The sequence below is a fragment of the Labrus bergylta genome, chromosome 8, assembly GCF_963930695.1.
Source record: "Labrus bergylta chromosome 8, fLabBer1.1, whole genome shotgun sequence".
In the NCBI taxonomy this organism is placed as follows: Eukaryota; Metazoa; Chordata; class Actinopteri; order Labriformes; family Labridae; genus Labrus; species Labrus bergylta.
Genome location: NC_089202.1, coordinates 18,598,200 through 18,623,080, shown reverse-complemented (window position 1 = coordinate 18,623,080; position 24,881 = coordinate 18,598,200). Strand labels below are relative to the sequence as shown.

Below are 24,881 nucleotides of genomic sequence, written 5' to 3'. Positions count from 1 at the left end.
AAAGCTTTAAATACCTACAGACCTTCTGTAAGCGTCATTTTTGCATTAATAAATTTGATTATTATTGTTTGGATTATGATTTGCTTGAGCATAGTAGACGATAGGTTGGTGTTTATTTTGGGAATATTTACTGAGATTATTCCTATTTTATTTTGAAGGTTTGTTGTGATTCTGTAAGACTTCAGTAGTCATGTGATCAGGAGACAGGAAGTAAAATGTATTGTTCTGTGTTACGCTGTCTAAGTAAAATAAACGAGTGACGGCGGAGCAACACGGTAGTTTTACCGTGGACACATGGGAAAATGTGTGAAGCCAACTCAACGCGTAAAACAGTGTAATGTCGTCACTATAGAGTGGTTAAGAAAGAACTCAGTTTAAGAACATAAGATTTACTAAGAAGACCGAAGAAACCACTATACCTTCAATCATATTTAATCCCAAAGTTGCCGTGAGCAAAATAGAAAAAGAGATCAGTGGTACATCGTTAAATCACAGGTCGGACATTTCTCCAGTCCTTTTGGCGTATCATAAAGCTGCATATTCATGTTTATGTCTCACAAACAGACACAGAGCAGAGGACACTATAAATAACACAAATACATTGGCAACATTTTCGATCCACAACATTTGACTGAAATTGTGGGCCTCAATTGAAAAATAAAAATATCCTGGATAAGACTTGGTCTGCTCATAATCCAAAAAAATACTTAAAATGTTAAAGATTTTAAATTGAAGACCAGAGGAACACCATATAGAATCTGTATCTTCACTCAAATAAAGAAAATAAAAATCCCAGTAGGAGGTTTTTAAATATTTTGCATAGTGGTATTCTGTACGGTTTGGTTTGATTTGCTGTTACCCTACCTGATAACAAAGAGTAGAGCACATACTAGCACCAGGAAGACGACAATGGTGGCGATGAAGACTGGCAAAATCACTGAAACATACAAAGGACAATAAGGGATTATGGTTCAAGCTCCACTTCAAACGAGATTATTATTTTAGTAAATTGAGACATAATGTAATAATAATTAATTTTTCACATATTTAAGCTCTCCAGAGGACGTTTTCTTCACCACTTACCCATTCATAAAGTTTTCTTGTTAATACTCAGTAATTATGAGAACAAATTGTGAAATGTGCCGCTTACTAATAAAAGTTATACTCAGTTCAGAGACAAACCTTGACTTTCTGCAGATGTTGGAAGGCTGTAGAAAATAAATCGCTGAGCAACAGATCCCAGAGAGTTTGAGCTGCGACAAAGCACAGTGAAGTGATCCTTCCTTTGGGCTTGACTCATGGTGATGAAGCTCACGCCTGTACGATTTCGATGCTCATAACTGACTGCAAACTCTTCTGAGTGATTGACAGCTAACCCATCCAAACTCCATTGTAAAGTGGGAGGAGGATTTCCCGTAGACTCACAGGAACAGTTGACCTGGTTAGCAGTTTTGGTGCAATCAGATGAGGACATGATCTGTGGAGCATCTGTAATGGATGTAGGGAAGAGAGACAAGTAGAGAGTCAAGTAAAGCCATGCTGTATCAAATTTGCAAAAGTAAAAGAGAAGGCTTATGGCTATAAAAATAAAAAAATAAAAGTTGACCAGCTGTGCGTGTGAATGAAGTGAATGAGGCAAAGAAAAATTCTAGTTCCTCCATGTCAATTAGTTTTCATTCTGGGCCTGTGTCCACAGAGGGCGCTTTTAACGCTGGCAGCGCCTATTTTCAATACAAAACCAATGTAGTTCAGTGTTTTCAGCTCTCAGCTTCATACGTTTCTTGAGGCCGCATTCACTCAGCTCTCAGTTGAAAACAATTCCACTTATGGAACAGCACTACGCTCTTCTATGTCACATCTCCATCACCAACCTATGGCGTTTTATCCCAGCCAATAAAATTGCGTGCGCACGAGATCCATGCGCGAATTTAAAGGAGCTGTGCGTGCAACTCAAACAGCCACGCACGCATATTATTTTTGCAAGCGTTTGCACAGCATTCGCTCGCAGAATTTATCTGCTCGCGCGAGCAATATTGTATCCTGCAAGGAGAAAACCATGCTTTGAGCACGAGCAAAATCTCACCCTGAGCACGTAACTACAGTGCTCTCTCCTGCTCGCTCGCGAGGGGATTTTTCTTTTCACGCTCAAAGCATGGTTTTGTCCTCTCAGGATACAATATTGCTTGCGCAAGCAATTTCATTTGAATGATTGTAATTTTACTTGATATGCACATTCTTACTAAGCAGACCTTTTTGGGGGTAAAGTTAACATTTGCTCGTCTCTAATTTAATTATAGAACCTCATATATAACACAGTGTTTCCCCTACCATTCAGGTCGTTCAGGGTGGATTACCCAAAGTGATCTCCCACCACCCTAAAAGAAAGGCACTAAATACTTTATCTATGTAAATTATCCATCCATCCATTATCTATAACTCTTTTCTCCCTTTATTTAGAACAAAGTTAATCCTCTACAAAAGAAAGATTTTATGGATTTGAAGTTTCCAATCAAAGCAAATTAAAGATAAACAAAGAGACTTTCATACATTTTGAAAAATGTAACTGATGAATGACACCTACAATGTACATCTATTTGTCTTGTGTTTGATTGAAAACTTCCCAGTTTATTTTCAGCCTTGCAGAAAAACGAGCCTCTCTTTCTCGAAGCTTATTAACAAAGATTATTTACATTCCTCATTTGTAAAACGCTGCACAAAAGAAGCCTGACCTACCTGCATTTATGCAAATTTTTCAAACAATACCTACACTGAACATCCATCTGTGTGTTGCTTGATCTTCCACTTCCCTCTTCATTTGCTGCACGGCAGAAAAAAGGTCCTCTCTCCCTAGAAGCTTTGATGTTTAAAACACGTCCAGTCCCCATGAAAGTCTCCTGGCCTCCATCAGCTCTGTACCAGGTGTAGTTCTTTACAGCTGGGTTTGCATTAGCACTGCAAGTCAGTGTCACATTTGTGTCTTCTTGCACTGGACCAGAGGGACTGACTGACACTGTGGTCCCTTTGGGTGAATCTGAAAAGAGAAAAAATAAAGTTGTATTTTTTGAATATGTAGTTTATTTGTGATGAGGGATAGAGAATGTTATGCCTTTATCCTGAACAAGCCCTGCTAAACATCAATAGAAACAGCTAGTAGGACCAATGTTGGGCTGTAACGTATCACTAGTAACGCGTTACAGTAATAATATTACTTTTACAAGTAACGAGAAGTGTAACGAATTACTAATGAAATTCCAGTAATAATATTACAGTTACCCACACAAAAAATAACTCGTGACTATCTTACTGTTGTTGTTATTACCCCACTTCAGATTTATGAAACAAACCCCAGATTAATTTTGTTGCGCATCTCAGACAAGCAGGAAAGTAATGAGCTTCATGGTTGCCAGATATGCGGATTTGGGCTTTTTTTTAGGTGCCGCCGAGGGTAGTTTTTTTTGTGCCATTGGGCTTGTTTTGTCATTTGTTGTCACACATACCTGGCAACGCTGGCTAGCTTGAAAGATGGAAGTTTACATTTAGTGGCTGGAAAGATTCCCATTACTTAAGTTTTGTCGACAAGAAAGATAACAAGAACATCATTGTAATATGTAAATTGTGTCCCAGTACCAGGACTCTTTATACTGCAAAAAACAGGACTTCAAAACTCCTTAAGCACTTACAACATCTGACGACAGCACAACAACATGAAGCTCGTGTAAATAAACCCCACCAATGAGCTGTGGAGGACAGCTGTAGCCCTACAATGTCTACAAATCAACCAAGACTGGATTTTAATCGAGCACAGCTAAAAGCGAAAAAGAACTAATGAAAGTTGTGGCTTATTACGAAAAGTAATATAACAAGTAATGTAACATATTACTGATGGCAGGGAGTAATAAGTAAAGTAATTAAAGTACTTAAAGGGTAATGAGTAATATATTCCTTTTTTTCAATAACGAGCCCAACACTGAGTAGGACTATAACAGTATGTGTACTCATGCAGAGCCATCACGGTTTGGTCTTCACCGTTCAGTGCATTCATTTTTATTCATTTTTATTAATAAAATGTAAAGTTATAAAAACAATGCACATTCATAACATTTCTGTAATGCACAAGTTTAGCCATCATAGACAGCAGCAATATGTAAAACAGACTAAAGTGGGACAACAAAATTGTAAATCTAGAAGCATATGAAACACTTAAAAGAGAGATGTGCATTAAAACAGGACAGTAATACTGTTCTCCTGGTAAAACAAACAAGATACCTAAAAGCAGGACATCAAAGCAGGAGACGTAGGCTTACATGAGACAGCATACCAATTAGAGGTGGGGGAAAATAGATACAGCATAAAATCACAATATTCTGCTAGCGATATGTTTTTATTTTTAATTGCTGAGGGGTTGCACAATTCATTTTGAGCAAGTTGCATTGTTAAAAATGGCTGCAGTTGTTCAGTCATCCGTACATGTTTGTGTTCAGTAAAGTTTGATCAGACTGAAACACCATCAGTTCAGATTGTTAGGTGCTTGCAGCCTTTTACTTTTATCACAGTGTTGGTCAGTCTGTGGGCTCGTCTGTGGGCTCGACTCGAACAGACAGAAGTGAGACGAAAAGACTGACATTTTTTTCTTATTTGACAAAACACTTCTTGATTTAGTTTAATTTTGTGTACATAATATGCAGTTAAAAAATGAAATTCAATATATTATATCACAATTCTCAGCCTGTCGCAAAATGTTTAAAATCGCAATAATATCGTATCGTGACTCAAGCATCGTTATAATATCGTATCGAAGGGCCTCTGGTGATTCCCACCTCTAATAACAATGTAGACCTACAGTACAGTGTTGCTTCCTCAGCGGATAAACAGTTGGTGGAAATATGTAAATATAAACTTTACTATGTTTGTTATCATCTTAATTTGTTTTTGAAATGGGAGATTAAAGTCCAGTGTTACGTTCATTTATAATCAGATACAACTGTGACCTTTAACCCTGTGATGAAAACACTGAGTGTGAAATGATCTGTTGACCTCTTTGTGAAAAACATGCAGCTTGTTTTCTTTATGTTTAAGTATTGACAGGAGTTATTAAACCACTGTGTGACATTAGTCATCACTGCTGTTAGTTTACGTGCAGCTTGCTGGTTTGTTGTTGCATGTTCAAAAATGATAGTATCATTAGCGTACATTAGGATGTCTGACCTAATAGCATTCATTTATTAGATCATTTATGTAGAGGCTAAACAACAAACCCTGTTCATACAATGAATACATCTACAATCAAACATCTGAGTGGAGAGAAAAAAAGGTAATCACACATGGCAGTATGCACACCCCAGGTGACGGCCATGCTCGTAACTGTTTGCAAAATGATTACAAAACAACAAACAACGAAGAAGAAGCATGTATTTTATGTAATCAATTTAATCACAAGACACACATACTCACATGTAATGTCAGCTGTTAAACTGGTGTTCACAGATGACTCAGTGCTGCCATCTTGTTTTCTGTAGACAGCAGTACAGGAGATTTCCTGTCTGTGATGGAGGTGTGATGCGTTGAAGTTCAGCACAGAGATCTTGACTTTAGTTTTGTCCTGATTCTCCTGCAGGGTCTCCTGACCTTCACCCAGGCCGGGGCTCCATGTCAGATTTGGAGGAAGAGACAGACAGGGAGCTGGAGCAGAGCAGTTCAAACTCACTGAGGTTCCCTCTTTCACCTTCAGTGTGGGCGGAGTCAGAGTCGGTCTGGGTGGATCATCTGTTCAGAAGATACATAAACATGTATAAGCAGTCATTTCTCTCTACTATCAAAGGTTTGATTTATCTTTATTTTAAAGTAATCAACGATAAGGTCAGAGAACTACTACATGACTGAACTGTAAATAAGTTTAATTTGAAACCTACCTGTGACTGAAATTTTCACGCCAGCAAAAAAGTATTTCAGATCATTGTCACATTGCAATCTAAAATTATGCACTTTGTTGTTTTGAGGTTGCATGTCATTCAGGGTTGTGGTGCAGTCTTTTTTTGTTAGGTCACCGATCAATTGTCCCTTTTGTTTGTGTTGTGGATTACTGCTATCAAACACAACAGGTCCCCCATAATAATCTTTCCATAATGCTTTACAAGTGTTATCTAAGTTCACATTATATTGATCCTGTACGTCAAAGGAGCAGGGGATTGTCACACAGGATCCCTTCAGAACCTCTATAGTCTGTGGTATAATGATCTCAAACTGTCCACACAGGGCACCTGAAACACAAGAAACAAATCCTTATTACAATTATACATTTACAATACAATCCTTATTCATGTTGAGTTTATAATGTCTATATTGCTAAAATCAGCAATGTTCATTGCATGTGTCTCTGTTAAATAAACAAACAAATAAATAAATAAAGTTATGATACATTTTATTGTTGGCTCTGTTTCTAAAAATCTTATCAGTATGCTTTCAAAGATAAAATAGTCTTCACATAAAACTCAGGATTCATCATTTTCACACAGCTTTTTTACACTAAAGTTGTAAATTTAACACCAAATCTCTACATCGTTAAAAGAAAGCAGAACACATTTGTAGCTAATTTCTTTGGCAAATATAAGTCAGCATCTCACCTTGCAGCAGACAGCAAATGAGGAGGAGAGTCAGAGCTGCAGCCATCTTTGTGTTTCAGAAGAGGCAGAAAGTCTGGAGAGAATACATGTAGATTTACAGTTTAGTGTATTTCACTCCAAATAAACTTAGATTTCATTTTGTGGCTGTTGTTGAATGTGATCTTTGCAGAAGTTGCAGATGGAGAAATATCTTGAAATGTTTAAATCTTCATCAATGTGGAAAAGGTTGGATCCAGAGTTTAGTTAACTAAATTGATCCCAACAAAACTAAAAGACTTCAAGGTGTGCAGCTTCTCATTTTAAGGTTTAAATTGAAATATTTCTGCATTTCATTCAATTCATGTAAAGATGCTCATTATTAAAACATAGAAGATGAAATGATAATAAAATAAAAAACAGGAAGTTTGACTGCCTGCCTCAAAGAAAAGAGACAAATGTTGTGTTTTTTATTTTGTTTCTTTCTTTGTTTACAACCTCTTAAAGGAAACTATTTGATCAGTAATAATGCCCAGAAGAAAAACTGCATGAGAGCTTTAAAATGTTCAAAACTTGATCAGAGTGAATGTTTTTTTCTTTCCCCTGTAACAAAGTTTGTTTGATCAACTTCAGAAAAATGCACTTGTTAAAAAGTAACCTTTATGATATTAAACATGTTGATTTGTTATATCTTCTGAAAAAGTATAAAGTTGTTTAAAAGTGATATAAAAGTGATATAAACTTACATTTTTGTCAGGTCTTTTTGAGCAGAGAGGTGAAGGATGTTTAGAGAAGTGAAGTTCCTCATCATTTGGCCACCTTCATAAACAGCATTCAAAATTTGTCTTGAAAATGAGGAAGTCAAAAAAAGGTGAACATTCATGTTCACATGAAATGTTCAGTACATTTCATGTGAATAGTTTTCATACAGTGTAACATCTTTACTTACCTTCCATTTACTATTGATAAAAAACATCTCTCTGTACAAATTATTTGTATCTTTAGACCTTAAAAAACATGTCTGACACTGAGCCTGTACTTCCTGATCATGAAGCAATGAAATAAGCAGGCTACTCTATAGAATACATTTCTAATAACACAATTATCAATCTCTTATCAATTACCATAAAAACCTGAGGTATAAGACGCACACCCTTTTTTTAGATCCAAAAAGTTGGCTGCATCTATACACTGGTGCAACCAATATACCAGTATAAAATGCTGACACACGCAGTGTCATTACTGACGATTAAAAATACATCCCCATTCTTTCTGTATCCAGATGTGATTGCATGCTGTGCTGGGTGAGAAGGTGACACAAACCACAGCTTTTCTCCCTCACGAGGTCATAATCCTGCATGCACAGAAAACAGTAGTATATTGTTTCATAAATAAACCTTGTTGAGTGCTCTTTTGATTGAAATAATTCTGTATTAAAGTCAAAAAGTGACCAGCAGAGTCGTGCAGAGAGCTTGCAAGCTAGGAGTCTGTGCCTCACAACTTTCACTGCAGCCTGAGAGCTCAACTACCGTACTGTAACTAGTAGGAGTGCAAACTCCAAAAAGTGAAAACAGACTGAACTAAAAGAGCGACACAGCTGAACACAAACTGCACGTTGTAGACTTCACTGAACACAATAGAAATGATCAGGCCGGAAAACTTTTTTTCTCTCTCAGAGACCTTCAAAAACATGCCACTTATATTCTGGATTTTATAGTATGACAAAAAGTATTTTCATTCTTACTCAAAGTCAGCAATTTTTTTCACTTTTTGAGTTCACTTTTTCACTTGCTGTATTTGTTGCTTTTGAGCTTTTAGAGATGAAATGATCTGGGAAATACATCAGCTCCTGAAGCTAATTTCAAACATGCCAATTGTAGTGATCGATAGAACTCAACAGTGATCGCCCACTTTTATGGCGGCTCTGGTTCTGAAAGTAAATTTCTCCCTTCAAATCGTCGATTGACATTTGAGAAATTCCTTTTGTAAAAAATGTTTTAGTCCTGGAACCAAACCAACTGTTGTTCCACTGTAGGAGGATATCTGTCATACACCACAGGATAATACATCTTATTGTATTGATACCAGGTGACCTGGACATGAGCTTTTGTCTGACATGGTACCACAGCACAGCTCCCCTCCACTGCAGTCACTGTTTTAGGTACAGTGATGTTCCAGCTTCTCACCTGCTGCAGCACAGAGAAGCCTTTGTGTGGGGGAGAGGAGGAAGAGGAAGGAAGGGTGAATGTGTTAGCAAAGTTGGCAACAAATGTTAGTGGTTCAGTGAAGAAAAGCTGATGAGAAAGAAAAGTATGTGTCATGCAACAGGAAATGAACAACAGTGAAAGCTGCTTTTGAAAGCAGAGTTTAATGTACAGCCATTTGTCATACAAAGTAACATTATGAGAGCTGTCACTCACACTCGTTTCTTTGGTGAGGTTATGTTTCAGAATAAAAACATCTAAAAACACTCTTATTATTCGGGACAATGACCAATTCGAAGTCTGGCTAACAAGCCAGTCTTTCTGTTAAACATACTGTCTGATCATTAACCGTTTGGTAGCCATAGGTAAAGATGTTGAGAGAAATGTGTGCTAGCTGAAGGTAACTTCATACTTTCTGGTTCATTATTATCTCAGGCAACATTAAAGTGACAGCACATGTGACAGTGTCAACACATGTAATAAGGTAGGCCAGAGGGAATATAAACTTAATGAGAATCAGCAGGAGCAAAACATCAGGTTCATATATTGATATGTTACATATTTTATGATAGAAGATATTTGACAATATTGTCATACTTGATGACTGCATTATGTTCTCTCAGACTCTGCTCTGAGAGCTACTTGCATATTGACTGCCCTTCACATCACCCCTTAGTAGAACATGGTAAGCCCTGTTCTGCAAATTCATCCCATTTATAAAAAGGGACTGAAGGTTGGGAACACAGGTTTTTCATGTTTCACTGAAGCTTTATCAAAAAGGTAAAACAGAACATAGATATCGACAAGCAATTGTGTTTTTCTTATTGTTTGCACTGCTTCTTTAGTAGGTCTGAATGCTGAAATCTTCTGTAAATTCACAATTTAAAGCTGATATATATATTTTTTAAATCTTCCCGGGGGGGCATGCCCCCGGACCCCCCTAGGAGGTTTGGATCCATGTCACCTTTTTCATCCCTGATGAGTTTGCACCCCTGTCAACAGTCAGATGGCAGAAACATAGAAACAGCAAAATCCCCCTAAACTCAAACTGAAAAAGTATGACGGAGGATTATGGCCACGTTAAAGAAAATAAAGAATCTCAATTTACGAGAATAATGACGTTATTTCAGTCTATATCAGAAGAGCAGCAGCCTGTTAAAATTACAAACGTTGAGCATCTTGTTATACTTTAGTAAAGGTTTCACTTGTTTCACAGGTTTCAAGGAAATAGGCTACTTCCTTGTGTAGTCAGTAAAAAACAGTTAGTTCAAGAGAAGTTTTCACTTCAACTTGCAAGGACTTTATTCATCTGCAAAATGATCAGTGAACAGGACACAAACTGGCTCTGCCCATGAGACACTTTAACAAGGCAGACAAGTGCAGATAACAAACACAAATATAAAATAGTTGTGTTGGGGCTTTACTTATGCAGATATGAAACTACACATGCTTTTGGCACATCATCATTATCACGTTGTCATAAAATATCAGGACCCTGAAAAGATACTGAAAGAAACTGTGGCTTTTCTGAAGAAAGAACCACACTGACTTGGAGGAAGTTGCGTCTGCAGAGGAGCAGACTTTAACAGTTCTCCTTTCATCATTTTCACACAGGCTGGTCTCAAACTCGTAACTCAAGTTCCTGTTATACTTTCCATCCACAGAGCACTTTGTTGGATGCAACAGTGGAAACTCGTAAATTTCCGACTTAATTCTTGTAAAGTTGGCCCTAATCCGTAAAGAGAAAGAGAAACTTGTTAGGCTGAACATTTTCCCATGTATTTTCCCATTTGAACTGTTTGTCTTGGTTATTATCTGTTCTTATGAGGTTAAGTTGAGTGTCTTGCCTTTTTAGCTGTGAGATTTATTTAAAGAATGACTTAATATATATAATATGCACATGGTCTGTAGATGGATGGAAAATGTATAAATATGGTGTATCAACTACCGCTGAATCCCTGTGCAGAGTCTCAGTGAAAAGTAGGAAGCATTTAAGTTGTACCTGCTGTACAAATAGGAAGATATTACAGACTTTTATGGTATATTTTAATATAATTTTTGCTGAGTTTCACACAGAAAGAGCTCATAAAGTGTTGTTGTTTAATTGTGTATCTTTCGTTGTTTCAAACACTGCTTCGTCCTTTCTCCGTTCCCTACACCCCGTCTGCTCTCATGCAGGGATCAGCTGGTGGCTGTGTGTGACAACAATCAGTAGCTTCACTAGGTAACGTTACAGCCTGCTGTAGTCTGTTGCTGTAAACTGAGCCAAACTATGATAGCGAGTAGGCCTGCGTGACATGACTAAAAGTGTTATCATGATAAAAAATGTCATATCACTCGATATCGATAATTGTTAATCATTATTTTTTTCAAATTTAAAGGCTGATTTTGGCTCCTGAGTTAAAGTTGAAAAAACAAGGTGGTTAATTATGGCTTAATTATTCAGAACATGAGAAACTATAATTAAATATTTCACCATTATAAGCACAGTGCACGTAGCGCTCAAGGAACATTAGCGCTCCCCACTTCCCAGTGGTTGGTGGTGTAATTACACGATGAAATCTATCAAACTTTTATCGAACATTTTTCATATTTATTGACACAAATTATATTGCAATAATTATCATTTAGTTTTATCGCCCAGGTCCAGTTCGGACTGAACTGTAATCTATGTCTGCATCTCATAATCTAGTCTCAAAATTTAACCTGGGCATATTCACATTCAGAGTCCTTTTTCATATTTCTAGGCTTCACTTCGTCATATAGATTTAACATCTCTACTGCATTGCTCACAAAATTCAATCCTCCCTCCAAGCGCTTCTCCTCCAGATAGGAGCGACCTGACTGATTTGTGTCCTCAGAGCTTCCTCCCTCCTTCTCGCCTTTGCTCCTCCAAGTCACACTAGTGTAAATCACATCTTTGCTTTCCTCGTTTTTCTTCTCTGAACTTGTACTGGCGTCTTCTGTGTTGTTTTGGCTTGAGCTTGGTAAGATGGTGCTGATTGGCTCAGAGGTAGTTGCAGGTTGGGTGACACCTGGTTTCTTCAGCTCAGTGGTGTTAGCATAAATGCCCTCATTTGTTTTGTTGGGTTCCTACAAATCAAAAGGAAATGTTGGTTGTAAGGTTATTCTGCTTATTTAAGTGACACTAAGTAGAAAACTGCTGGATTCCAAGATAAAGTACCTCATCTCCTTTTCCACTTGGTAGATGTTGGCTCATGGCAACTGTGCTGGCGTTACCTGACCCCTGACTCTTAAGCAGGTTGTGTTGAGTCCTCTGAGCCCTGAAAAAAACAGCATAGTTTTAAACTTACAAGAATATACTGAAAACATCCTTGTTTTTCCCCCTGCTAGTTTAAAGTTGAGAAAAAACTCAGAAAACCAAATTGAGTTGTTTAAACATGGCTCACAGCTTTCGAAATACAGGATCACAGCGTCTGCTGGAAAAAAATTGTCTAACTATTGTGCTGAGTGTGGCGAGCATTAGCAGTACTAGCATTAGCAGTACTAGCACTGCCAGCCTTTGGTCCTCCTTGCAGGTTTACTTCCACATGTCTGTGCTTTTTACGCTTTGCTCTGGTCAAGATACACCACTTTAACACGAGACAGCCTACATCCAACTTTTACTCCATTTTCTAGATCAAAATACAGTCAAACCTCTTTGCGCTATGACATGCCACTTGTCTACTATGCTGGTTTACATCTAGGTAGTAGAGCATTCGTGCCCGCCTATAGCTTTGGCTGGTGGCGGGCAGCATTTCAGCATCAACATTTTTATGTGTGCATGTGCAAAGGTCACAGTACAGGACATACTCTGTCAAGTAGAGGAAATATTCATGATTACTTCATGCCATAACTTTTTTGTTGCAACATACTGGAGCAAAACTAGCAGGTTTTCCACTCGGACTTTGCTACAGCCGCCTGCAAACATGGGGCTTATTGAGAAGCTGCAAACTGTATCACAGCACACCAATCAGTAAAGAACAGTAAAACACCACATAATGAACCACCTGTGGGCATCCTCTCTTCAGAGTAAGGTTATCAACATTTTTTTTCATAATTTGATACTTTCGACCTGTTTTAAAACAATACTCTTCCAAATCTCCTTTATTCTAATGATTGATAGTACCCAAAAGTACACAAAGCTTTAAATAACTACATATCTTCCCAAAGTTGCTTTGAGCAAAAAAGAGAGTAAAAGATCAGCGGTACATCTGAAATTCACAGATCAGCAAATACTGATGTTTCTCCAGTCCTTTAGGTGTCTCATAAAGCTAAATATTCATGTTTATGTCTCACAAACAGACACAGAGCAGAGGACACTATAAATAACACAAATACATTGGCAACATTTTCGATCCACAACATTTGATTGAAATTGTGGGCCTCAATTGAAAAATATTAATTACCTGGATAAGACTTGGTCTGCTCATAATACCAAAAAATATTAAACATTTCAAAGATTTTAAATTGAAGACCAGAGGAACACCATATAGAATCTGTATCTTCACTCAAATAAAGAATATAAAATTCCAAGTTGGAGGTTTTTAAATATTTTGCATAGTGGTATTCTGTACGGTTTGGCTTGATTTGCTGTTACCCTACCTGATAACAAAGAGTAGAGCACATACTAGCACCAGGAAGAAGACAATGGTGGCGATGAAGACTGGCAAAATCACTGAAAAATACAAAGGACAATACGGGATTATGGTTCAAGCTCTTATTCAGACGAGATTATTATTTGAATAAGTTCGAACATCACGTATTAATTATTCATTTTTGTAAATTGTTAAATCAGGACATATTAAAGCTGAGGAAAGAGGAAAGAGGAATATTTCTTCACGACTTACCTATTCATAAAGCTTTCTTGTTAATACTTAGTAATTATGAGAACAAATTGTGTATGACCACTTACCTCCTCTGTAAACATTATCCAGTGTTTCGTGGCCGATGATGATGCTCCTTTGTGTACGTACAAGCACGCGAGGGAGAGCAAGTAACAGGTTACTGGTGCGATTCGCCTCACGGCCATGTACCGGCCACGGTATCGCTGCTAACGCAGTATTTTTGAAAAGTTACATATAGCCCCTTTTACCTGCATGGAGGACCAAAGGCTGGTAGTGTTAGCACTGCGAATGCTAGCCACACGTGGCACAACATTTTGACATCATTTTTCCTGCAGACGCTGTGATCCTGTGTTTCGAAAGCTGTGAGACATCTTAAAACAACTCAATTTAGTTTTCTGAATTTTTTCTCAACTTTAAACTACCAGTGGGAACAACAAAACTGTTTACAGTGTATTCTTGTAAGTACATGAAATAAAATTGTTTTGAGCCTGACAGGGAAAATCTAGAGACTTTTTCGACCCAGCACCTAAATAACTGATGTGGTTTGTTTACATCTGTTCTCTGCTGTTAGTCGACATTCTCCTGGCACTTATTCAAGTGTAACTCAAAGCAGCAACTCCACTTCGTCGTCCGTCCAAACGAATGAATCGGCTTTGTGTTTGTTGACTTGTTTCACCATCTTTCCAAATTGCCGCTGTCAAAATTACGCTTAATACGCATGCTCGCAATGTTCTTTTACAGTGTTTGATGTGAATGAGACACAGCTATTATCGCCACCTACTGGCCTGGCATGCTTATGGCATGCTTATGTGAGCGTTTTCCATCGTTTTTGCGTTGCCATGTGGACTGAGAGATTTTTTAAAAACTGTTGGTGTTGACAGGATTTTTTTTGCAACCGGAGGGGGGGGAAACAGGTTTTTAGAAATATCCGTATGCGTGTGGACGTGGCCTCAGTGAGTTTACAGTTTTTATTAACCTTGGGTCTGTTAAAGTTTTGTGTTGTGAGATCGCATAAGTATTTTGTCCTTGCTAAAAAAAGTGCTGTCACACACAGCCACCATCTGATCCCTGCGTGAGAGCAGACGGGGTGGAGGGAACGGAGAAAAGACGAAGCAGTGTTTGAAACAAAGAAACGATACCCAATTAAACAGCAACATTTTACGAGCTCTTTCTGTATGAAAGTCAGCAAAAAAAGTCTGTAATGTCCTCCTATTTGTACAGCAGGTACGACTTAAGCCTGGCTCACACTGCAGGATAATCGGATCTCAAATCGGCCTGATTTCTCCTTTCCGATAATCGCGGGGTCGCTCCCGACTCAAGACTGATCGGAACCGATTATCTACCGACATTATCTTGTAGTGTGAGTTGTAATAAAGATCCAATCTTAACGTCCCCAATCTGCTCTTCTCTGTGCAAATCATTATAATCGCAAATTTAACCGCGGCTCCATTGTTAACGTGAGGCCAGGTGAGGTGGTGCGTTCCTCCGTCGGGCACGATAATCCTAATAAAATCCTGAAGATTGTGATGTGAAAAGATTTCATATCTTGTAGTATGAGCATATTTGAGATTATGGAGAAGAATATCTGTTAGGATTCTCTGTCTGATGCTGCCCGAATTCAAAATTGGGAAGGAGTTTAAAACTCCTGCAGTGTGAGCCAGGCTTTAAATGCTGCCTTCTTTTCACTGAGACTTAGCGGTAGTTGTTACACCATATTTATGCATTTTCCATCTATCTGCAGATCACGTGCACATATATATATTATACAGTATATATATCTTAACTCATTCTGTGAATAAATCATACAGCCATAAAAGATCTAGAACTAGGAAACAACGTCAGAAAGTTCAAACGAACAACTTTAAGCCTATTGGACACACAGGTGCTGCACTACAAGAAGTTTATATAATCAATATCAGAAAAGCTACAAATACTTCAGAATGTTTTTGATTGGTCATCATCCCTAATAGATGTTTTTGTTCTGAAACATAACCTCACCAAAGGAAACGAGTGTGAGTGACAGCTCTCATAATGTTACTTTGTATGACAAATGGCTGTACAGTAAACTCTGCTTTGAAAAGCAGCTTTCACTGTTGTTCATTTCCTGTTGCATGACACACACTTTTCTTTGTCATCAGCCTTACTTCACTGAACAATAAACATTTATTGTCAACTTTGCTAACCCATTCACCCTCCCTTCCTCTTCCTCCTCTCCCCCACACAAAGGCTTCTCTGTGCTGCAGCAGGTGAGAAGCTGGAACATCACTGTACCTAAAACAGTGACTGCAGTGGAGGGGAGCTGTGCTGTGGTACCATGTCAGACAAAAGCTCATGTCCAGGTCACCTGGTATCAATACAATAAGATGTATTATCCTGTGGTGTATGACAGATATCCTCCTACAGTGGAACAACAGTTCAGAGGACGCATCTCAGTAAAGGGAGCAGCCACAGAGGGTAGCTGCACCCTGAAGATTAAAACTTTAGGAAGAACAGACAACAACCTTAAAGTCTATGTGTGGATCAATCCAGACTCAATAACAAGTCAGACATTCTTTAATCGAACTGTTACGATCAATGAATAGAGCACTTGACTCTGAAACCTTAAGCAAAAGAAGATGGGGATTGGCTTGGCAACCTTGCAGTATTTACTGCCATGGTTTATGTGGAACACAGTTGCCAATGTTGTTTGTTTGTTCTTACAAATAATATTCCTAATGTTGCTGACTACAACTAAAGGCTACAAAGATGCTGATCCTATAAACACCACAAATTTGAATATGTCCCTTATGAAATACATTTGTACACTGTAAGAAAACAATTGTACCTAATGTGAAAACACCTTTAAATAATTTTATATTTACTGTCCTTCAGTTTCACTTGAAAAAAAAAATACAATTGCTGACTTTGAGTAAGAATTAAAGTGCTTTTTTCACAATTGTGTTATGATTAAAAATGTAATATATAGAGTCGCCTGCTTATTTCATGCTTCATGATTAGGCAGGACACTTTGACAGAAAAGTTTGAGTTGTCACCGCCTGTATGTGGATCTCAAATAGTAACTTTCTAGTCAAACTGATGGGTTGTAAATATTAAATTACATCAAGATGTTATTGCATTGAAAATAACTCATAAAAAGTACAGAACATTCTGTGCTAACATGAATGTTGCTGTTTTTTTTACTTCCTCATTTTTAAGTCAATTATTGCACGCTGTTTATGAAGGTGGCCAAATGATGAGGAACTTCACTTCTCTAAACATCTTTCACCTCTCTGCTCAAAAAGACCTGACAAAAAAACGTAAGTTTATAAAACTTTTATATAACTTTTAAGTAGCTTTTAAATAACTTCATCCTTTTTCGGGAAATAAAACAAATCAACATGTTTGATGTCATAAAGCTACTTTTTAACAAGTGCATCTTTTTTGCACTTGCTGGTTGATCAAACAAACTTTGTTACAGGGGAAAGAAAAAAAGCATTCACTCTGATCAAGTTTTGAACATTTTAAAGCACTAATGCAGTTTTTCTTTTGGGCATTATTACTGATTATTAATTATTGAATAGTTTCCTTAAAGAGGTTGTAAACAAACTGAACTCAAGTAAAAAACATTCAGTCTCTTTTCTCAAGAAACACTTGTCTCTTTTCTTTGAGGCAGGCAGTCAAACTTCCTGTTTTTTTATTTTATAATAATTTCATCTCTGTTTTAATAATGAGCTACTTTACTTGAATTGATTGAAATGCAGAAAGATTTCAATTTAAACCTTAAAATGAGAGGCTGCACACCTTGAAGTCTTTTAGTTTTATTGGGATCAATTTAGTTAACTAAACTCTGGATCCAACCTTTTCCACATTGATGAAGATTCAAACATTTCAAGATATTTCTCCATCTGCAACTTCTGCAAAGATCACATTCAACAACAGCCTCAAAATGAAATCTAAGTTTATTTGGAGCGAAATACACTAAACTGTAAATCTACATGTATTCTCTCCAGACTTTCTGCCTCTTCTGAAACACAAAGATGGCTGCAGCTCTGACTCTCCTCCTCATTGGCTGTCTGCTGCAAGGTGAGATGCTCACTTATGTTTGTCAAAGAAATTAGTTACTAATGTGTTCTGCTTTCTTTTAACAATATCATAATGTAGAGATTTGGTGTTAAATTTACAACTTTAATGTAAAAAAGCTGTGTGAAAATGATGAATCCTCTGAGTTTTACATGAAGACTATTTTATCTTTGAAAGCATACTGATAATTTTTTTAGAAACAGACCCATCAATAAAATGTATCATAACTTTATTTATTTATTTGTTTATTTATTTAACAGAGACACGTGCAATGAACATTGCTTCATGTAAATACAAAGTAGATAACATGCAGTCAGGTTTCTAGCCACGGCTCATTTGAAACCTCTATCCCTGTCAATGATTTTAGTAATATAGACATTATAAACTCAATATGAATAAGGATTGTATTGTAAATGTATAATTGTAATAAGGATTTGTTTTTTGTGTTTCAGGTGCCCTGTGTGGACAGTTTGAGATCATTATACCACAGACTATAGAGGTTCTGAAGGGATCCTGTGTGACAATCCCCTGCTCCTTTGACGTAGAGGATCAATTTAATGGAAACTTAGATAACACTTGTAAAGCATTATGGAGAAAAGGAAAAAGGAACACTGGCCCTGTTGTGTTTGATAGCAGTAATCCACAACAGAAAGGACAATTGATCGGTGACCTAACAAAAAAAGACTGCACCACAACCCTGAATGACATGCAACTTCAAAACAACAAAGAGTATTGGTTTAGATTGGATTGTTCAGGTGTGAAATACAATTTTGATGGCGTGAAAATTTCAGTCAAAGGTAGGTTTCAAATTAAACTCATTTACAGTTCAGTCATGTAGTACTTCTCTGACCTTATCATTGATTACTTCAAAATAAAGATAAATCAAACCTTTGATAGTAGAGAGAAATGACTGCTTATACATGTTTATGTATCTTCTGAACAGATGATCCACCCAGACCGACTCTGACTCCGCCCACACTGAAGGTGAAAGAGGGAACCTCAGTGAGTTTGAACTGCTCTGCTCCAGCTCCCTGTCTGTCTCTTCCTCCAAATCTGACATGGAGCCCCGGCCTGGGTGAAGGTCAGGAGACCCTGCAGGAGAATCAGGACAAAACTAAAGTCAAGATCTCTGTGCTGAACTTCAACGCAACACACCTCCATCACAGACAGGAAATCTCCTGTACTGCTGTCTACAGAAAACAAGATGGCAGCACTGAGTCATCTGTGAACACCAGTTTAACAGCTGACATTACATGTGAGTATGTGTGTCTTGTGATTAAATTGATTACATAAAATACATGCTTCTTCTTCGTTGTTTGTTGTTTTGTAATCATTTAGCAAACAGTTACGAGCATGGCCGTCACCTGGGGTGTGCATACTGCCATGTGTGATTACCTTTTTTTCTCTCCACTCAGATGTTTGATTGTAGATGTATTCATTGTATGAACAGGGTTTGTTGTTTAGCCTCTACATAAATGATCTAATAAATGAATGCTATTAGGTCAGACATCCTAATGTACGCTGATGATACTATCATTTTTGAACATGCAACAACAAACCAGCAAGCTGCACGTAAACTAACAGCAGTGATGACTAATGTCACACAGTGGTTTAATGACTCCTGTCAATACTTAAACATAAAGAAAACAATCTGCATGTTTTTCACAAAGAGGTCAACAGATCATTTCACACTCAGTGTTTTCATCACAGGGTTAAAGGTCACAGTTGTATCTGATTATAAATGAATGTAACACTGGACTTTAATATCCAATTTAAAAAACAAATTAAGAATGCAGTGAGGTTCACAAATGACAAACAGTTTGTAAATGCAGACCAAAGTTTTGACTTTATATTCAAAATGCCACACAAACACAAAACTACAATTGTGTTACAGGATTCAGATAAATGCCTGACATTAAAAACCGCAGTTTGCACACAAGGGTAGGGCTATGTCATCAACCCATGTTGCTCGACTTTTATTTGTCTGATTGACACCGACTAAAATTATTACAAAAGTGAAATTGACGGAAATACGTTGTAGCGACGGAGAACTTTAATCCCTGTAATAATTTTTCAGATTCACCCAAAAGGACCACAGTGTCAGTCAGTCCCTCTGGTCCAGTGCAAGTGTTTTAAACATCAAAGCTTCTAGAAAGAGAGGCTCGTTTTTCTGCAAGGCTGAAAATGAACTGGGAAGTTTTCAATCAAACACAAGACAAATAGATGTACATTGTAGGTGTCATTCATCAGTTACATTTTAAAAAATGTATGAAAATCTCTTTGTTTAACTTTAATTTCCTTTGATTGGAAACTTCAAATCCATAAAATCTTTCTTTTGTAGAGGATTAACTTTGTTCTAAATAAAGGGAGAAAAGAGTTATAGATAATGGATGGATGGATAATTTACATAGATAAAGTATTTAGTGCCTTTCTTTTAGGGTGGTGGGAGATCACTTTGGGTAATCCACCCTGAACGACCTGAATGGTAGGGGAAACACTGTGTTATATATGAGGTTCTATAATTAAATTAGAGACGAGCAAATGTTAACTTTACCCCCAAAAAGGTCTGCTTAGTAAGAATGTTTATATCAAGTAAAATTACAATTACTGAAATGAAATTGCGTGCGTGAGCAATATTGTATCCTGAGAGGACAAAACCATGCTTTGAGCGCAAAAAGAAAAATCCCCTCGTGAGCGAGCAGGAGAGAGCACTGTAGTTACGCGCTCAGGGTGAGATTTCGCTCGTGCTCAAAGCATGGTTTTCTCCTTGCAGGATACAATATTGCTCGATCGAGCAGATAAATTCTGCGTGAGAATGCTGTGCAAACGCTTGCAAAAATAATATGCGTGTGGTTTTATTGGCTGGGATGAAACGCCATAGGTTGGTGATGGAGATGTGACATAGAAGAGCATAGTGCTGTTCCATAAGTGGAATTGTTTTCAACTGAGAGCTGAGTGAATGCGGCCTCAAGAAACGTATGACGCTGAGTGCTGAAAACACTGAACTACATTGGTTTTGTATTGAAAATAGGCGCTGCCAGCGTTAAAAGCGCCCTCTGTGGACACAGGCCCAGAATGAAAACTAATTGACATGGAGGAACTAGAATTTTTCTTTGCCTCATTCACTTCATTCACACGCACAGCTGGTCAACTTTTATTTTTTTATTTTTATAGCCATAAGCCTTCTCTTTTACTTTTGCAAATTTGATACAGCATGGCTTTACTTGACTCTCTGCTTGTCTCTCTTCCCTACATCCATTACAGATGCTCCACAGATCATGTCCTCATCTGATTGCACCAAAACTGCTAACCAGGTCAACTGTTCCTGTGAGTCTACGGGAAATCCTCCTCCCACTTTACAATGGAGTTTGGATGGGTTAGCTGTCAATCACTCAGAAGAGTTTGCAGTCAGTTATGAGCATCGAAATGGTACAGGCGTGAGCTTCATCACCATGAGTCAAGCCCAATGGAAGGATCACTTCATTGTGCTTTGTCGCAGCTCAAACTCTCTGGGATCTGTTGCTCAGCGATTTATTTTCTACAGCCTTCCAACATCTGCAGAAAGTCAAGGTTTGTCTCTGAACTGAGTATAACTTTTATTGGTAAGCGGCACATTTCACAATTTGTTCTCATAATTACTAAGTATTGCCAATAAAACTTTATAAATGGGTAAGTAATGAAGAAAACGTCCTCTGGACAGCTTAAATATGTGAAAAATGAATTATTATTACATTATGTCTGAATTTACCAAAATAATAATCTCGTCTGAATAAGAGCTTCAACCATAATCCCATATTGTCCTTTGTATGTTTCAGTGATTTTGCCAGTCTTCATCGCCACCATTGTCGTCTTCCTGGTGCTAGTATGTGCTCTACTCTTTGTTATCAGGTAGGGTAACAGCCAATCAAACCAAACCGTACAGAATACCACTATGCAAAATATTTAAAAACCTCCTACTGGGATTTTTATTTTCTTTATTTGAGTGAAGATACAGATTCTATATGGTGTTCCTCTGGTCTTCAATTTAAAATCTTTAACATTTTAAGTATTTTTTTGGATTATGAGCAGACCAAGTCTTATCCAGGATATTTTTATTTTTCAATTGAGGCCCACAATTTCAGTCAAATGTTGTGGATCGAAAATGTTGCCAATGTATTTGTGTTATTTATAGTGTCTGTTTGTGAGACATAAACATGACTCTATGTAGCTTTATGATACGCCAAAAGGACTGGAGAAATGTCCGCCCTGTGATTTAACGATGTACCACTGATCTCTTTTTCTATTTTGCTCACTGCAACTTTGGGATTAAATATGAATGAAGGTCTGTAGGTATTTAAAGCTTTTGGTACTTTTAGGTACTATCTAGGGCCCGACTGATATGGGATTTTTGGATCCAATACCGATATAAGGGAGAAAAGAAATCTGATACCGATATATATCGGCCAATCTATCTTTGATCTTTAAAGATACATAGATATACACACATTTTTTGCGTGGATCCTTCAAACACAGCTTTCAAACACTTTTGGAAAAGATATATAATGAAGACAATCATTTTTTTATGTTGAACAAAAGCCTTTATTGGCCAGAATAACAACAGTGCACTGAAACACTACACTTTACTTGGAAGTTAAAAAATATAAAAATAAGAAACTATATAAAACTAAATATCAAATTTAAGTTGAAAGTATCAAATAAAACATGCTCCTTTCCTTTGTGAAGTAGTCCTGCACCTTACTTCTTCCACCCTCAGTAATCTGAAAAATAAAAACATAAAAAACGATAAAATTACGTATTTCTCTGGCTTTGATAACTGTTGTAAATATTAGACATAATGCAATTACTCAACAATAAAATATATAAAACATGGGTTTAGTCAATATTTAATTCATATACATATTTTAATGTGAACATTAGCAACCACATTCTACCTTATATCTTTAAACAAAAACATGTGAGAATTACAACAAAATGTTGTGATTCTTTGATATTAATTATTGTAATTTTCTTTACTTATACAAGTTCAACTTAAGTGGAATCATACAATAGAAAAGAGATAAGAATATCATGAGTAATATTTAAGAAAAATAATATACATCAAGTCAGTCAGTCTTTGATTTGAATGCAATTCATCTTTTTTTTCCACTATCAAACACTCAGCTGCAACATCCAGGCCATTTGTGTCTACAAATTCCCTTTCTCTATAATCATCAGCTGACAAGCCTCATTCTTTTGTTACCTGGAAAAATCCCGAAAAATCTAATATATGATTGACTGCTCATATCAACACCTTGCTGAACTGCACAGGCTGCTGCTGAGCTGGTCTGTGTTAGAACAAAGAGCTGCTGAATAAACACTAAACACTATGAAAAAGACGCTGGGTTCAGTCAAGTACCCACAAGTTACTGAGTTTTCTCTCCCTTTATTGGGAGTAGCCTTGCATTAAGATAAACGGACTAACGTAGTATGCGAGATAATTCAACACACTTTAGTGTCAAACCACCACAACTCTGCTTTCTCCTGAGCTGCAGCTGTTATATAGCAGTGATTCCCCTTAACTTCCCATTCGTTCAGCTGCAGCAGAGGGACAGTACACAGCCAATAGCTGGCTAATTATTAGCTCCTCAATGTATTTACAAAGGTCTGTTATATAAGCATGAGCAACAAATGGGTACAGTTATATAAGAATTATGTTGAACAAGGGAATGACATAGTAAGTGTGTATTAACTCCATTAACCAGAAATGTTTTGTACAAACTTACCATCACCACGCGACTCCTCCGCTCTGCTCATCTCATCTGTGATCCTTCCTGTAGTGGGTAGTAGCCTAGTAGTACAGCTGACATATCCCATCATGCTTTGTTGGACTTCATACTTTGTTAGATTTTTAACACACTTTTCATGTTTCAGAATATAATCAATCAATTCAAAATGTTACTGGAATTCATTTTATTGTTGTGTGTCCTGTACAGTGACTGTTGTACATGCACACATAACAATGTTGTTTCTGAAATGCTGCCTGCCACCAACGAGAGCTAGAGCTCCAGTTAAAGACTAATTCTCCACTACCTAGATGTAAATCAGCATAGTAGACAAATGGCATCTCATAGCACAGAGAGGTTTGACTGTATTTTGAAAATTGAATAAAAGTTGTATGTAGGCTATCTTGTGTTAAAGTGGCGTATCTTGACAAAAGTGTAAAAAAGCACAGGCATGTGGAAGTTAAAAAGGCTATATGTAACTTTTTACATGTATAAATCGTTTTTTATCGCCCATTAATAAGTTAACTGATGTGAAAAAGTAGATGTTCACTGTCTGTCTGTGTTGTCTGCATAAAAAGTTTCCCCGGGTCGTATTTTCCGCGAAAACTCCAGGAAGTGACATTTTATGCACGTTCTCAACGTCCTCCTCACTCTGCTCCGCTTACAGAGATCAACAGTACAAACTCATCACACACTCCCGGTCTTCACCTGCACAGCCAGAGGCCGCCTTCCACACACTTCTATCCACCCTAAGAGCTCTCATAGACGGATAAACTCATCACACACTCCTGCTCTCAGCTAGTGCTGGGCGATATATCATGAAGCTCGATTCGATCGATATTTAATTTCAATAATGCTTGATATGGAAAAGGGAACATCAATTTTATTTTTTAAACTACTTCAAAGTTTTCTCGCGATATTTCGTTGCTCCACGAGATTTCTGCAGCAGCGCTTGTTGCGCGGAGACGAAAGGGCGGAGGAGACTCCTTCCCCTGAGTAGCCTAGCTCTTGTAAGCGGCCAACACGGAGGAGAAAGAGAAAGATGCGAACGAGGCCAAATTACTTCCAAAAAAAGGGCACATAACGCAGGGCTCAACATTAGAACTGGCCCGCTGGCCCGGATGAATGATTGACAGAGTCTGGGCCAGCTGATTGCACGTTCAGCTGGCGGCTTCACTGCTGTCACTTCCGCGAGCGCGCTAGCTACACTCAAATTGTACACTCGCACACAGATTTTAGCGCAGGTTTTCTCTACTAAAACACACGTTTGGTAAAACGGTTTTAAAATCATCATATCCCGACAAAAGCCGAGCTAAAATCAGCATTCAAAGAAAAAAAATCACCAGAAAAGTTGAGTGACAGCAGGGCATGACGAAAACTGAACGGAGAAAAGTTTCAGCCACAGTGGCAGAC

The 24,881-nt window shown here is 37.6% G+C and overlaps 1 long non-coding RNA gene across 1 annotated transcript in view; it reads right to left on the bottom strand.

The window, feature by feature from the left end:
* The window catches only part of LOC136179854 (uncharacterized), a 50,469-nt gene that overhangs the window by 5,749 nt on the left and 19,839 nt on the right, over positions 1 to 24,881 (bottom strand). The window lies entirely within an intron of this gene.